At 45.0% G+C, this 14,680-nt stretch overlaps 1 protein-coding gene and 1 non-coding gene across 4 annotated transcripts in view; one reads left to right on the top strand and one right to left on the bottom strand.

Annotated features, from left to right (window-relative positions):
• Window positions 1–7,815, bottom strand: part of EYA2 (EYA transcriptional coactivator and phosphatase 2) — a 253,772-nt gene extending 245,957 nt beyond the window's left edge. Inside the window, exon 1 of one of the 3 annotated variants that reach the window (XM_061127413.1) lies at window positions 7,735–7,815. The gene's annotated coding sequence lies outside the window, so the exon portion shown is untranslated. Of the gene's footprint in view, window positions 1–1,015; window positions 1,225–1,290; window positions 1,314–7,734 lie in introns of those variants that run through there. The other 2 variants (XM_061127417.1, XM_061127414.1) reach the window with 2 other exon arrangements.
• Window positions 7,816–12,461: 4,646 nt separating this feature from the next.
• Window positions 12,462–12,565, top strand: LOC133045306 (U6 spliceosomal RNA). The gene has a single exon (XR_009690185.1). It is a non-coding gene; the product is annotated as a U6 spliceosomal RNA (small nuclear RNA).
• Window positions 12,566–14,680: the final 2,115 nt, after the last annotated feature.

Raw genomic sequence — 14,680 nt, 5'->3', positions numbered from 1 at the left:
CAAGGCAGACATGTACAGGAAACGTAGCTCTCATTACACCAGCGTCAGGGGGTGGGAGGTGGGAGAGCTGGGTATACTAGTGGTTAGGAATTAAGACTAGGTTCAATTCTGGCTCTCATATGAGCCATGTAACCGTGGAAGAATTACTTCTCCATGAGATTCAATTTCACATCTGTAATATAGAGGTAATAATAATAGAACATTCCATCGAAGGCTATCTGGAGTCAGAAACATAAGTGTTTGCTTAGCACACTGGCACATAGTAAGTATTCAGTAACCATGAGCCACTTGTTATTCCCAAACAAATCTTGTGTCTTTTTAAAAAACAAAACTAAAACCTAATTCTCTAAAAACAAGCATGAAGAAAGGATAGCAAAGCTGCATGGAAAGACATTTTCAAATAGCAAGGCATTCTAGAGGTCCCAAGGTGTCCGAAAACTCTCTCCTCTAGATCAAACTACTAGCAAGCCCCCAACCTCTCTGTTTAGCCCCATCCGCCCAGAAGCCTGCTTCTGTGGCCTTTCATCGTCTTTCTCGTGGGTGTCACAGCAACGCTGGAGAAATTCGGAGCGTTTCAGACATTTGCTGAGTTTAAGACATTCTTTCTCCCCTCCCACCCTCCTCTTCGCTCCACACTCCAAAATTAAGAGTCTCCGGGGAGTCCGGGCTCTTTAGCAAGGGGAGACCACCAGAAAGCCCCATCACAGACCCAGAGGTGAATAATCTTCTCAGCTCTACTCTTTTTCACGGCTGGATGGGGCCAAAACTTTGTTTACAACACAAGAGGCAAGTCACAACTTGTTATGCCACATGACACCCTCTAAGCAGCGAGTCACCGCTTCCCTCTGCTGTACCAGTTACACAAAAGGCCAGAGGGGCAGGAATCTGCCCGCTGCTCGGCTTCTCTCCCCCTCCCCCTTCCCCACTAGGAAGGGCATTCAGACCTTTGCTGGGGAGACAAGTGTTTCTAGAACACCGTGAAACTAAAGTTCCCATCCTTGCAAATAATACACACCCACAAAAGAAAACAATCTTCTTTGCAGCGAAACCCTTTCTGTGTCTCCTGCGAGGAGGTTTTCTCCCTGCGTGGAATTTCCATCAGCCCCAGGGTTGGCACCAAATTCAGGGATGCGGCAGAATTCTCTCCATCTCTCTGAATTCTCAGGAGCTGCCCATCAATGAAGACCGAAAGGTCTGTACTTATATCTTATACCCCACAGGCCAAAAAACACATACGTGTTCCTAGAACAACAACAACAACAAAAAATTGTTTTGGGAAACTACTAATACCTTAACCGCAAAGTTACTACAGGAAGGGGATGGGAGGTGAAGCAGTTGACCAGAAGGAACACAAGCCATTTTCGACCTCTGGCTTCCACATCACCAAACACCAGGAATGAAACATCGGCTTTGGAGAAAGGGGTGGCCCTGGAACCTGCTTTTTTGGTGGAGCCGTGGGAGGGAGAGATCCAAAGGCGATGGGAATTCCAGCCCTCCAATCTAGCTTCTCCCTGCAAGAACGTCTTCGGAATCCAAATCAAGATCTTTCAACCGTAGGCTCAGAAACCCCTGCTCTGTGTCCACTTGAACCAAACACGTCTAACAGGCAGGAATTCAGACTTGGCCGAGGTGAAGAGAACTGGTGGTTTTCGCCCTGTTTTGGTGACCTTCAAGGGCTTATTTATGCACTTCAAGCTCATGACCTAATACATGTTGGTTTGGCGTCTTTTCTCATAATAGCAGCCTGTAAAAAGCTTTTGAGAATTCCCCGTGTTTTCTTATTTTGGGTCAAGAAAATAAAATCGATATCTAAGTAACCTTAAAAAAAAAACACACACACACAGCCTGCACAATCTAAAAATTTGGAATGTTTCCACTGGGACTGCAGATATCTCTGAAAGCCTCCAAATCATCAGAGTAAGACCCACATTTGCCATTTTTAAGGTGAGATATTTGGTAACAGCATCTGTGAGAATTAGCTAAGAGGGACTTTTTGACATAAGTCAAACAATGACATTTAAAACTCACGTTAAAGCAATTACCGTGTGGAATTTTTCCGTGTTTTTCCCATTTCTCAAACAGAAGTGTATATGTTTTCAACATATTTCTTGCTGTAATTTTCTTTCTTGGCAAACCCACATCTTAACCATGAAACCCAAAGTATGCACACTACAGAAACAATAATGGTTGAAACAGACTCGGCCGTCTCTGGCATGATTTTTCTTTACAAAATTAAAACATCTTTTGGCTAATATACTGTACATTTCAGTTATGAAAGACCCTTCTTGGGAGATGAACAGAAAAGAAAGGGGAGGTGACAGATTCAGCTGATGCGAGACAAAAGTAAGACAGTAGTCTAACCCTCCAGTTCCTCATTCTTTGGGAGAAAAAAAAATGTCTATTTTAACATTTTTTCCTTTAGTTAAATTCACAAAGAGCCGACAATTCTCCTTCAAATGATTATAAGTACATAGGGGCAGATATGTTAAATCTGGGAATGCACAGATCTAAAAATCTAACTTTACTAGATCTTCAAAAGGAAACTAGAGGGGAAAAACCCAAACCATTGAAACCACATATGTTTTCATGTTATTGACACAATACTACGGATACTAAGAGACAAAATAATTTCTAGCCTCTTTCAAAACTTTGGTTCAAGTTTAAATATGTCTAAACAGGCATTATTAGGCAAAGACAGTCGGCATATGCACATTCTCAAAACTGGTGAGAAGTAAACCTGTTTCCTTGGCTGCCTGTTCCTCTGAGCTCCTGCTGTCAATTTCTGCATATATCTGAAAGCAGAGGCAGCCTCTGCAAAAATGTATAAGCAGTCACTGCTGCGCCCTAACTAGTATCAACAGTTGGGCGATGACACGCAAGACGAAGTCCTGCTTTCTACAGACCGGGGTCTATGTGCAGAGACCCCTTCAGCCATCCCTCCAGGCTCCGTTCCAAAGTGGGGGCCCTCTCAGCCCTTGCCTGACCCTCAGGCTGCCTGTCCCAGATTCAGGCAACCGCCAAGCCTCTCTTAACCTTCAAAGTGGCAAAGATAAATCGCTCCGGTTACCTGACTCTTGGGACCACCTGTTCCAAATTATTCTTCGAACTCCAAATGTTTATATTCCAACCTCCAAACAACAACCCACCCATAGTGATCCAGCACCTTCCGGTAAACTGGATTTGGACAGTCTACCGTAACGTTTTCGGGCCTTGCCACTGCCGGTAAATTTATTGACTCTTTTTAGGAACTGAAATGTGTAGTGTTATAGTATTGAAGGAACAAATCAAATTAGTCCTTGTAAATAAACTTTTTTTTCCTTTATAGACCATATACAACCTGCTAAATATCATGGTTCACCAAGGCCCAGATTTGTGTTTTCTAAACACTTAGTGTGATTTTTCTATCATTTAGGACAGTGGCAAAAAAAATCAGGGTACAATCAGAAAATCATTGTGCTCAGCACATTTAAAATCATCCAAATTCAGCATCTCTTTTCAAAGGGAAACGAGAGCAGAAATATTCTCGGAGGCAAGGTTTTCACAGCCCAGTCAGTAGAAGGTTAAAGGCCTAGATTCTGGCCTACACACCCTTCAGCCTTGTCAGACACTTGACTTGTGACTCCGTTTCTTTGTTAACAAAGTTGGGAAAATTAATAATAGTAACAATACCTAACTCAAAATGTTGTCAGAGCCATCCTGAAAAATACATGTCAAGAGTTGATTTCAGGCCTGGCATACAAACGCTCGGTTATTTTCATCATCACTATTAAACATAAGGACAGAATTTAAGCAGACAGAAATGACAAAGCCATCGATAGCAAGTGAGCAAAAGAAAGAAAAGAAGCAGCCAAAAAAATAAAATTTAAAGCCTATGGCTTTCTTCGTCCTTTTCCCCTCCATCCACCTGGCTGGCACACTCGTATCTTGAAATTGATTCTAAATCACATGCAACAAAGAACTAGTTCTGGCCCCTCTGATTCATTTCCTGCAAGACAGTGGGTCTTAGACAGTCATTTCAAGTATTTGTCACCTGACTGAGGGGGGTTTATCCTCGGATTAGAAGAGGTGTTAGTTAAATACCATTAGGCCAGTTACGATCTTCAAATGGGAAAATGAAGCATTGTCTCTGGCGAATTCTCTGCTAATTGTTTCCCTAGCAGAGCCTTCTTTTTGTTTTGTACGTTTGGGACTGTTTGAACAGCCACAAACGGTAGGGCAACAGAAAGTGGGCCCTTCAGAAAGCTGTTATGGTATAGGGGTTGGGGGTCAGAGAGGAAGGTGGGGAGTGAAGGAGGCGTTGTGGGGCGGGGAATGACTGGATATGTGTGTTTTCTGTCAACAGGCCATGTTTTCTCAGCTCTGGGGTTAATTCTCTGTAAAGGGATTCCTTTTGAGCCAAGTCCACCGACTCCTTTTTCAGAGCAGCTAGCTAGGAAAAAAAGTTTCCTTCCACCAACAAAACTCAATCTTGGCAAGAGGAAGAAGGTTCAGCCTTCGGAGGTAACTGAATAACCAGCCACTTCATCTCCACAAACCAACTCTCCCCTGCAACCCCGCCCTGCAGATAAGGAGAACTACCTCAGGAGAAAGAGGTAAAAAATCTTTAAGGGAAAAAGTTATCCTCTCCTGGAAGGAATTGACATTAGTCAGGCCGAAGAACCCTGCATTTTATCTGTGCCTAGTGGAGAGAAAGCCTTCTGACCCAGTCTCCATGTGCACGCGCGTGCACACACACACACACTCCAACACTCAACACGATACCTCAGACCTGTGGCCACTGCCTAATACTTATGGTTTTCCTTCTTCCCCAAGCATTTTTATGCTAAGGAGGCCTGTCCCCAAAGACAAAACTCAACCCCTGATGCAACCCACCTCCTTGGAGAAGAGAAGGTGCTGTGTGTGGTGTGCTTGGATATTGAGGGCCAGGCAAAAAAAAAAATCCAAACAAGATATTCCCACTTACTTCATTTTTCCCTGACAGCCATGGGCTCTTTCTGCCGAGAGAGAGGCATCTGTCATGAGCTGCCGGGAACCCCACTTATGCAGCATAACGGCCTGCGATTTTATTATACAAGGAGTTTATTGCTGGCCTAATTAGTTTCAAACTGGGCATTCCAGCTGAGGACACCTAAAAAACATCTGGTAGAAGGAGTAAGAATGAGTCCTCGTTTTTTGGAGCTGGTTACGGTTGACTTTCTGCATAACTCTGGTCTCCTGCGCCTGACACAAGTTATCTTTGGAAAAGTAACTGAAAAAATAAGGAAACGGTTTCTTCTTTGTGGGAAAGGAGTCATCTTGTCCTGGGGGAACCAAAAACGTCTTAAAGCGGACATGCCTGAATTGTGGATACTTTTCCCCAAGCTGCCCAGGGTCTCAGTAGCTCGCTCAACCTAATTCAAAATGTACTCAGCTGCACCACAAAGCAATTTTTTTTTTTTTTGGTCTTTTTGTGTGTGTGTGTCTGTGTGTGGAGGACTGTTTTGCTCTCCCAACAGCAGCTAGCATTTTATCAATTTATCCGTCTGGAACAAGGCTTGCGATCTCTTACATGCAATTTAAAGCAGAAGTAATACTGCGTATTTGAAACAGCATGTCTTGGGTGTTTTTGCCAAATGGTAATCCTATAACAAGTCAACAAATCATATTTCTTTATGATGTGTTTAATACAACACAAAAGGCATGAAAAGAAGATTCTAAAACTCCAGGGCTGAAAACATCTGTTTTTCTAAATCTCAAAGTATTGGGATAATAACATTTCGTTGTATTGTCTTTAGCTATTTCATACTAGGAAAGATGTATGTGGAGAATATGGAATATTCTCATACACAGTCACTACACTTAATAGGTGAGCTATTTTCAAGACAGGAAAAATGCTGAGACCTTTAAGGTAAAATAGTTTATCATATTGTGAACCTACAGTTAAAAGACTGGAACAACTAACTAGGTATGGGACACATGAAGTGCTTTTTAAAAAGCTCAGTTCTCTTCAGATCTAGCCACATAGGTCGAAATTGCAAAATTTAGAATTTGCTCAAAAGGCAAGGAGATTTGGGATACAAACAGGAGTTAATGCTTAGTCTAAAGCAAGATTCATACTGTCGGCATTTGTTACATAAATTACTAATTAACTTTTCCTAGTCTGAGGACGTCTAAATGCAAGGAAGTATAAAGTTTAAGGGGCTTAAAGTGATGGGGAGAGAAAGGTGGGGAAAAAATGAACCTTTCTTGGGTAAAGTTGCCTGAAGATTTTTCCACAATCATTATTTTAAAAAGGAGGTTCTCCTCTCTGCCCCAAACTCCCCCCACAACCCCACCGCCCCCCAAAGGACCATAGGCTGGTAAAGCGGCTACTAGCTCAGACTCTAGTAGTAGAAATTTCACTCAAGCAGCAAAGGGCTCGCGAAATGAACAGATTCAGCTTGAAATACAATTGTCCGCTGGTTATAATTTCCTTTGGAAGGGAGCGCCCTAACTCAAACCTAATTCAGCACTCAGATTCTCACTTGATGTTTGTAAATCATTCTACCTCGCCTCTGCCTTGCCCACAACACCCAGCTCCGACGCTCACTCATTCCACTGCGTCCCCGTAATTAAAAGGTACCTCCACTAGGGGTGATTTATATATACCTCAAGGTTATTTTTAAAAAAGTAATTCGAAAGATTACGTTGCATTTCGGGGGAAGAAAAGAAAAAAGGTATCCATAAAAGTCGCAGCATCAGTCATGCTTTTTAAAGAGCAAGCGTGCATGCTGTCAACTCTTAGTCCCAGCGAAGCTTCGAAGCTTCGCTAAAGGAAGTAGGAACCTTAAACCGTCAAAGCGCTTCCCTTTCATGCGGCTGAGAATTTCGCGCATTGAAGATTTCGGGATGTGAAAGTTTTTCCCGGTCAAGCTTTCCTAACATTTCTTAAGTGTATAACCTATTTGTTTGGGGACAGGAGATAGATTTAAGAGCCATCACGGCCGTTTAACCCCCAGGCTGCTCCGCTAAAAAAAAAAAAAAAAAAAAAGCAACAACCCCATTCCATTCTCCGCTTTGTCCCATTACAACAAACTCTCGCTTCCTTCTAAACATCCTTCTGATGTAAAGTTTTCTAAGCTTCAGCTCCAACTTCAGCTAGCGCCCGGACGCCGGTTCCGGTACAAAGCCCGGAGAGCTGGACCATAGCTGGCCGAGCGCAGATGGCTTTTAAAAAAAAGAGAGAGAGAGACACAGCTAGAAAAAGGTTCAGGGGGCCATTCTAGCACCATCCCTGGGATTCCAGCCGTTTGCTCCGTTACCCCATTACCAGCGCCCGAGGGCGTGAGCTTGGCTCCCGGCTCCAGGCGTCTCTGGGTCTGATGAGGGGATCGCTGCTCATCGCGAACCACCGGGGCCATAAAACTAACCAAACGCGGAGGACCCCGGCGAGTCTGAGCGCCCTGCACTTGTCCCGCGCGGGAGCGCACACTTTAGGGTCGTGGCCTCCCGGGCGCAAGGGGAAACTGAGGCTCGGAGCCCCGGGACAGACTTTCATGAGATCTGCGCGCTCTCCCCGCTGCCCTTGTGCCTGAGACACCCCGGGAGCCCCGGACGCCGCGACCCTGCCGGTGCGCCCTCGAGGGCCCCGACAGCTGCGGAGGCCCTGGCTGGCCGAGTGCGAGAGAGAGGCTCCAGGCCAGGGGGTCCGGGTCAACACCAGCCCGGCGAATCCCCGCAGGCAGGCCCGGGCTGGGCGCCGCGGGCGGTACTCACCGCGCGCCGTGGAGAGGGCGCCCGGGCGCGGCACGGTGCCGGCGGCCAGGCGGGCGCGGGTCGAACGCGGCCGGGCTGACTGCGGCGGGCACGTTGCTGCCTCTGCTGCCGCCGCTGCCTCCGCCTCCTGGGCTGCCGCGGCCGCTGCCTGCGCGGGGAGGACCGGCCCCTTCCCCTCCCTCGGCCGGGCCCTCCCTCTGCCCCCGCCCGGGTCCCCGCGCCGCGACGTGGGCGCGTGGGGGCGCCGAGGCGCGGCGCCGGGCTCCGCGGGCGCGCACACCCCCGGCGGCTGGACGCGGGGCGCGGGGCTGCGGCCCTGCAGCTGCCTCAGCGCTGCCCTCGGCGCCTGCAGCCCAGCCGGACGCGCTCGCTCCAACCGGTCCTAGAGGAAGCGAGGTCTCAGCCTCCTCCCCACCCACCGACACCCACACCTCCTCTTTCGGCAACCCAGACGCCCCCCCCCCCCCCCCCAGAAGAGAAAGACTGCTTGGAAGGGACCTCAAGGGTGACACTGAATTCACTCATTCAGCCACCTCTTCATTCATTCCACATCTGTGGAACATCTATGTGCCAGGTACAGCTCTTGGGAGATTCAGCTAGAACAAGTCAGACTAGTTTTGTTCCTTCCCGGAACTTAACTCTAGTACTGGGAGACAGACCGTAAACAAACAATCAAGGAAAGAATCAAGACAATTTCAGAAAGTTATAATTATTATGGCGGAGGGGAAGTATGTGCTGGGGCAAGGAACAGGAATCTTGGCTGGAGTAGTCAGGGAGGACCTCCCTGAGGAGGTGACGTCTGTATGATGAGAAAGTGCCATTTCTGGTATCTGTGGGAGGAGTGTTCGAGGATCTCCTTTGACCCGTTTTGCACATAGGAGAAACTGAGGTCCCAAGAACTTAACTGGCTTACCTAAAGTCTGGTATAATACCCTCCACACATACCCTTAAATGAAGGCTCCCCACTTCATCCTTTCCTCTTTCCATCTTCCCCATAATAAACTGTCATGAACAGAGCCTATACAGCATTTTTCTTCCTCTCACCCACTTTCTAATGTTCAGGAAGCCCCTTTATAAGCACCCAGGCTGCTTCAGTCTGAAAGCAGTGTCAACCACTGCCATTTGTTAAGCTCAAGCAATCATATTTTTCTGAGATCAGGATGCCCAGATAAATGTGAATTATAGAAAAACAGAAATAACTTTTAGTATAAGTATGTCCTCTGCAATAGGTGACACATACTTTTACTAAAAATGTATGCACTTTTCTCTGAAATTTCAATTTAACTGGATGTCCTATATTTTTATTTGTTACATCTGGCCTCCCTACATCCATCCAGTTTGCAGGACATTTCCTTGTCTCCTCTGATCCCCCAAAGAGACCAGAAGGTAGATGCTGCTAGCATGCCTATTCTTTAAATTTTTTTTATTCTTTATTTTTAATTTGGCTGCGCTGGGTCTTAGTTATGGCACGAAGGATCTTCAATCTTCATTGCAGCATGTGCAACGATCTAGTTCCCTGATCAGGGATGGTACTGGGGCCCCCTGCATTGGGAGCTCAGAGACTTAAGCACTGAACCCACCAAGGAAGCCCCGTAGGATGCCTGTTTTACAAATGATCATCTAAGCTCAAAGAGAAGGCAGAAAATGTCTGAGTCAGGGTTGAAGTTCAGCTCAAGCTGACTTCAAAGCGCTTGCTCTCAAGATATAATATAGAGCCTTTAACTCCACCTGTGGGGTTACTGGGAAGACAGTGAAACTTAAGCCCCTGGGTCCCTTACTTGGTATGCCTCTTTGTAAGGCCCTGATGGGGACCTAGAAATGTATTCATTGGTCACCTGTTCATGTGAAATTTATGAAAGTTGTTTGCTTTTGATAGTGGCAAGCAGCAGAGACCACCATCTCTCTCCACTTTGATTCCCCCTGGAGCACTTGACCTTGAGTAGGGTGTATGGGAGTGGCCACTGGCATTTTGGAGGTCCAGCGGAGGGGAAGAGGAGTTGGGAAATTGTGGTGTTGGTGGTATTTTTCAGCTTCTTAAGGTATGCCTTTGCTGTGATTTTTTTTTACTTTTTTTTTTTAAATGATTTTATTTATTTCTGGCTCTGCTGGGCCTTTGCTGCTGCACAGACTTTTCTCTAGTTGTGGCGAATGGGGGTTACTCTCTAGTTGAGGTGTGCAGGCTTCTCATTGTGGTGGCTTCTCCTGTTGCAGTCTGTGGGCTCTAGGCCATGTAAACTTCAGTGGTTGTGGCTCCCCGGCTCAGAGCACAGGCTCAATAGTTGTGGTACACAGGTTTAGTTCCTCTGCAGCATGTGGGATCCTCCCAGATCAGGGATGGAACCTGTGTCTCCTTCATTGGCAGGTGGATTCTTTACCACTGAGTTACCAGGGAAGCCCCTGTTGTGATTTCTTAATTCAAAGAAATTTCGTACCTAATTTCAGACTCATAATTTCGTATTCTTTTTCTTAAGTCAGGCCCTCAAGTTGTATAAGCAGCAGGCCCTGCTCTCCCAGCAGCCACCTCTGGTAAAACTTACTCCATCCCTTTTCTGCTCCCCAAAGTTCAGGCGTGCAAATCTATTAATATTCAGTGAACACGGTTACCCTCCTTCAGTGACAGGGCTGAGGTTAGATCTGCTGTTCTGGATGAAGTTAACTCTTCTGCTTTCTAGCTGCAGGACTTGTGCTGCAGGATATGTGCTTGGCCTTGACTTTCTCATGTCTAAAATGGAGATGGGGACTTAGTTGCTAAGTCATGTCCGACTCTTTGCAACCCCATGGACTGTAGCTCATCAGGCTGCTCTGTCCAGTGGATTTTCCAGGCAAGAGTACTGGAGTGGGTTCACATTTCCTTCTCCAGGGGATCGTCCCCACCCAGAGATTGAACCTGGGTCTCCTACATTGCAGGCAGATTCTTTACGAGATTAGCCATCAGGGAAGCCCTGGAGAGAACAGTACCCATCTTACATTATTATTGGGATGATTCACTGAGATCATGTTCCTGAAACTGTGACTGTAGTTGGGCACGAGCATTGTTCTACATATATTGATATTACTGTACAAACTTCTCTTCCCATAGCACCTTTGCAAAAAGTTCTAAGTTGTTATAGACTGAGCATCTTAATGCTCTCCAGAGGTGTTTAATTTATCTGGGTCCACAAGCCTTCATAGAATGTTGTTTAATTTATGTTTTAAAGATATTTATTTATTTGGCTGCACTGGATCTTAGTTGCATTATGCGGGATCTTTCTTTGTGGATTCTCTAGTTGTGGTGCTTGGGCTCCGTGGTTGCATGTGGGATCTTAGTTCCTGACCAGGGATCAGACCCACGTCCCCTGCATTGCAAGGCAGAATCTTAATCACTGGACCACCAGGGAAGTCCCAGAATGTTGTTTAAATAGTGGCAGTAAGCAGACTTTTTTTTCCTAAAGTAAAAGAATGGAGTACATTGGAATAGAAAATATCAAGTGAACTGCATGCAGATTAAGGCTGTGTGTGTGTGTGTGTGTGTGTGTGTACTGGGTCAGGATGTGTGTTCCTTCTTGCAAATGGTGGGCAAAATGGTGATGAACACTTATCAACCAAGAGTACTCAATGGAATACAAAGGGTTAATCTATTCCTACCCGCCTTCCCCTTCTCAACTCCTTCACTAGAATCTGGCCCATTATCTCACAAATCGCAGCCACACCCTAGGGCCCCCAGAGAGAGAAACAGGAGGCAGGTGCTTATTAATTTTATTTTTTTCCTTCTCTTAGGGCAGTGGTTCTCAACCCTGGCTTGCACATTAGAATCTCCAGGGGAGCTTTTAGAAACCCCCATGCTGAGGCCCCACCCCAGACCAATTAAACCAGGTTCTCTGGGGAAGAAACTGAGGCATCAGAATATTTTTTTTTTAAGTTCCCAGTGATTCTAGTGTGCAGCAGAGGGTGAGAGTCCCTATGTTTGGGAGAAAAAGGACTTGACCACAGATTCACAGCAGATGAGATGGAAACTCAGATAAGATTTAAGGCACCCATTTCTTACTCAAGATCACTTAAAATCCAGCCCCCTTCCTATGCAAGAGCACTTCCTTCCTGTCCCTCTTTCCCTTGATTTCTTCTTGATAACTATTTGTCCTCATTTTATAATGACCAGAAAAATAATCCCAGACAAAATCTGAAAATGCTAAACCATAACGCAGATTCTTTGGAGTGTAGACCGCAGGCATGCCCAACCTGGAGTATTTTTTCCCCTAAAATCTTCCAAGTATAAATGTCCTCTGAAGCCAGAAGACCAGCTTAACTTTGAAAATGACAAACTTCACAAGGCTTTCCACGTGTATATACATATCCTACAAACACACGTGTGTACTCACCATGCCAAATCGTGCCTTGTTCTAATCACATTCCTTTCCCATCTGTAAAAATCTCCTCTACAGAAAAAGTATCCTTTTTTTGTTTTAATGCATTCATTTGAACCTTGACTTTTTCCAAAAAGGATTTGAGGTTGCATGCAAAAACATATATGTGGCAGCAGAATGAGAAGACAAGAAAAGCAGGTGAAGGGGAAACGTGGAGAGGGAAAGAAAAGATACTCAAGGGTGAAATATGTAGGTTCGGAGGTTCTGAGCACTTGTTATTGGTGGACTGAGAGATGCTGAGCTTCCTGGCAGTCAATGCAAAGAGGAAAACGCGATGAATTACATGAGCAGCTTTCAAACTTTCTTGGATTCATAAGTAAGCATATTGTGCTTGCTTTGGTAGCACATATACTAAAATTGGAATGATACAGAGATTATCATGGCCCCTGGGCAAAGATGATGTGCAAATTTGTGAAGCATTTCATGTTTTTAACACGAATTGAAAAAAAAAGAAAAAGCAAGCATGGTGATCAGTGGTTAGGACTCCTTGCTTTTGCTGCTGAGGGCCCGGGTTTCAGTCCCTGATTGGGGGATCTAGGTTCCCACAAGCCACACAAGCATGCATAGACTCTCCATATGGAAAACAGAGGCGAAAAATCCCAGCCACATGCCTTACACCTTTCTCCTGTGGGTACTTGTAAAGGGTCTTGAAGGAGCACCCAGAGCTCTGCAGAGTCAAGATCGGAAGCCATGGATTTCAAAGTGCTTCGCAGGGTACATGATCCTCAGAGCCTGTAAGACAGAAACTAACAGAACTACTTGAACAAATCAGAGCGCTTTCTGATACTGGTACAGGAGAGAGTGGAACTTCTGAGAGTGAAATGGGCCCTATTCGTAATAAAGCATGTCTGGGATTAGCATATGCAAACTAGTATATGCAGGATGGATAGACAACAAGGTCCTACTGTGTAGCACAAGGAACGACATTCACTGTCCTGTAATAAACCATAGTGGAGAAGAATGTGAAAAAGAATATATATAACTGAATCACTCTGCTGTACACTAGAAACTGGCAGAACATTGCAAATCAACAATGTTTCAATTTAAAAAAGCAAAAGCAAAATGTCAGGACTTCCCTGGTGGGTCCAGTGGTTAAGACTCCACCCTGCCAATGCGGGGGGCCGGGGGGGGGGTGCGATGCGCTGCGGGTGGCCCAGGTTGGATCCCTGGCTGGGGAACTAAGATCCCACATGCTGTGCAGCATGGCCAAAAGATTTTTAAAAATCAAATGAATTATAGCATAAACCAGGACTGTTCCAGGCCAACTGGGACAGATGGCCACCCTGCCTAAACAGGACGACTTGGATATGTCCTGAGGACAAAGACATGTGAAGCTCAATCAAGTGATCACACAAGAGGCGGTGACCCCTTCCATGAGTAGACCAGGGGCTGCGAGCAATCCTCCTTGAAATTACAAAATCATCAGCCTAACGCTTCCTGATGTGGTTGGGGCATTCCATTCACATCTCTGACAAGACTCCGTCAGCACTCTGGACCAGATCTATGGTTGTTATGCAGTATCATCGTGCTGAAAAAGGGTGCCCCATACTGGGTGGGCTGACATGCTGGATTCCTACAAGCACATCAAGAGTATTTTCCCTGAAAGTCTGCAGCTCCTTATCTCTCATTCTGCTGGAATCTCTAGAATATCTGCCAGGGACCTCTTTAGCAGTCTGCTGAAGTCTAAGGACATTTACTCAGAAAAATGCTTGTATATATACAAAAATGCATATAATGCACATAGGGTGCTAGAAAATTGAATACTGATAATAAACAATTTCTTATTTCTTACTGATAAGAAAAAGGTCACCTCACACTGTTCACAAAAATTAACCCAGAATGAAAAAAAAATTAACCCAAAGTGGGTTAGAGCCCTAAAAGGAAAGCCTAGAACCGTGATTCTTCCAGAAGACAACACAGGGAGAAAATCATTGCAACTCTGAGCTCGGCAAACATTTCTTAGAACATTGAAAGTACCAACCATGAACATCAGTAAACTGAGCTACATCAAAGTATGAAACCTTTTGTTTTTCAAAAGACAAAACTGAGAAAATGAAGAGCAAGCTATAGATTGGAAGAAATTATAATACTTCTATCAGACAGACATAAAAATATAAGGGAAATATAACAATATATGAAGAACTTGAACAACTCAATAACTTTTCCAAAACAATTTAAAAACTGGGTACAACTTCTGAACCAACACGTCAGAGAAGATACGTGAATAGCCAATAGGCACAAAAATAGATGCTCAACATCATCAATCATCACGGAAACATAAATTAAAAAATATAATGAAATACCACTATGTATTCATTATTTTGGCTGAAATTAAAAAGACTGACTATACCAAGTGCTGACAAGGATATGGAGCAACTAAACTCTTATACATGGCTAGTAGGAATGTAAAATGGTACAACCACTTTGGAAAACTGTTTGGCAGTTTCTCAAAAAGTTAGACATCTCCCAATCATGTGACTCAGTCATGTAACACCCAAGACAAAGGAAAACACAAATCCACACAAAGATTTGTATATGAATGTTGA

This window comes from Dama dama, chromosome 23 (genome assembly GCF_033118175.1).
Source record: "Dama dama isolate Ldn47 chromosome 23, ASM3311817v1, whole genome shotgun sequence".
Classification (NCBI taxonomy): domain Eukaryota; kingdom Metazoa; phylum Chordata; class Mammalia; order Artiodactyla; family Cervidae; genus Dama; species Dama dama.
This window is presented reverse-complemented; position numbering and strand designations above follow the sequence as displayed.